The sequence below is a fragment of the Cyprinus carpio genome, chromosome A23, assembly GCF_018340385.1.
Source record: "Cyprinus carpio isolate SPL01 chromosome A23, ASM1834038v1, whole genome shotgun sequence".
Lineage (NCBI taxonomy): Eukaryota > Metazoa > Chordata > Actinopteri > Cypriniformes > Cyprinidae > Cyprinus > Cyprinus carpio.
The window spans coordinates 19,309,365-19,311,935 of record NC_056594.1 but is presented as its reverse complement, the minus strand read 5'-3'; positions in this window follow the sequence as shown (position 1 = coordinate 19,311,935).

The following is a 2,571-nucleotide window of genomic DNA, read 5'->3' as shown; positions in this document are numbered from 1 at the left end:
ATCACTTGAATTTTTCCTGATAATGAAATAACTTAAAATTGGGGTGCCTCACATAAATGAGAAATTTATCAAAAGAAATCTTGATATGTTTACTTTTAAACAAACCAATTCAAAATGAAAGCAAATACTCCCTGATTATGTAATCTGTGAAGGTTGCATTTCTCTCTAAAGGCACGTCCATGTGGAGAGAGTCAGCACCATGATGTCATCTTGCAACCAAGAAAATATTAGTTTATTAATAAATAATTAAAATGTCTCTTTTTCACAATTATTAGGCTACTCTGCCTGTGCTTTGTGGTAAACTTAATGCTTGTGCTTGAGTACAGAATATATTAAAGAGAGCATTGATTAGACTGTTAATTTAATATAAACGTATTATATATTAATATAATACGTTTATATTATATAATGTATATAAAATTAGTTGAATAATGACCTAAATGAACGACTACTAGTAACTAAAAAAAAATCTTACGTGGGGGGCAGCCCTATTAAATTCCATCTAGAAATCTTTGTTAAAGTTTTTAAAGCATTTTAACGTTGCATAAATTCTGCTTTCAGAAGAGATGACACATCCTTAACATTGATTTTTCCTCTGAAATACAAAAACTAAAATTCGCTAGGCATATTTAATTTTTTGAGAATGGTCAACCCTTCTCCGTTCTGCAGATATTGTTGCTTCTGGAGAATTGTTTGTGAGTCTGTAACACTTGGTATTTGGGTCATTCTACAGAAACGTCCATTTTTCTGTACCTAGCCTTTACAGAAATATTAAAATTCAAAAACACATTAGGGTTACAATTTTTTTATATATATACACATTTTAAAATAAAACAATGTGTTATTTGAACAATTAGACCTTCTTGCACCATCAATGTGGCAATTTTTGTTTTAATTAATTATAAAGAATTTCCAAGCACCACAAAACTGTTTGTCCCACAGCCATGTACAGAGGGAAAGTGCTTTATTTTGCAGTCAAAAACAAGTTTTTCTACCATTTCAAATACAATAAGTATTCATAACTATCAAATATATGATATAAATGGCATAATAAAATGCTGAATAAATATTATAAAATATATAATGAAACAGTGGTCCCCTGGAGTTGTGTCACTGGTGTGCTTTTGACAAAAATCTGTTATTTTGAAATAAAATCACACTGATGACATCACTTGACTTCCTCCTTTTCCTTATTTTCTAAAGATCTATAAAAAAGGCCCATGTTAAGTCCACTGTTTCTTTTCGTTATCAGAAATGTTATCATTCAACTCACGATTTCATATGAAGCTTTAGTTGACGCTTCTGGTATGACCTTTTATTGTTAGGATGTAAAAAAAAAAAAAAAAAAAAACCTATTTAAATAAAAAAAAAAAAAAAAAATTAGTGAGTATACCATGATTGAAACATATGGTTTGATAACCTTACAAGCAGCATTTGTAAAATGCATTTTTCATGAAAACTGTTACTGGTGTTAAAGTCCAGAGTGTTACCGTCCTTGGGTAAACAACAGTGAAGATCATATATCATGTCTTTATGAGCTCCACTGGTGATTAATGCTGGTCCCTTGTTGTTACCTGTGCTGTTGTACTGTACATTTCTGCCAATTTTCATTATTTTTCTGTCCCTCTGACTACATTTTGCTGAACCATAACACAATCTCAGCAGAACAAAAATATTTCCCCACTCCATTTAATATTGATACACCACACCGGTAACACTCTGTTGACAAACAAAAATGAGTACTGTGGTATGGAAATAATTGACACCAAAAAAATACTAAAAAGGACAACTAAGCTGTCATTTTATATGGTCTTCATAAAGTCAAAACAAGCGTAATCGACTAATGTGGTTAAAAGTTAAATGGTAAAACAACAATACCATACATTAAGACATTTTGCCAAAGTGCCAAAGTTTCTGTCAGAAGGAACAATTTACCAAATCTACAATAATGAGCCTATATACACATGTAGTCTTTTACTTTTGAATGATGTCGACTCTGTTTGGGATTTAGAAAAAACAAAGAGATGGCTTCCAATCTATTGGTAGATGGAATGACCTTGCTGTGGAGAATTTATATATTAGGCTGTTGGATCTGACAGAAATGTGAATCCAGGCGTATATGACCTCAAGGGAGGGACTATTGTAAGCTCTTATGGGTGGTGTTCTGCACGCTTAGTAAACAAACTCCAGTTAGTCCAAAATGCAGCAGATAGAGTTCTTACGAGAACCAGGTAAAGTTATGATCATATATAGCCCGGTCCTTGGTCAACACTGCACTGGCTCCCCTATCAAACATCGTTGGAGATTTTTAAAATCTTGCTTATTAGACTTATAAAAGTCCCTGAATCGGTTTAGCTACCTCAGTATCTTGTAACGAGTCTCTTGTTATATTATAGTCTCTCCACGTCCGATCCGTTCTCAAAAACTCTGGCAATTTGATAATACCTAGAATATCAATGTCAACTGCGCGGGCAGCCAGATCCTTCTCCTATTAGCGCCCCACAACTCTGGAATAACCTACCTAACATTGTTCGGGAGGCAGGAACCCCACACTCCGCGCACATTTTAAAT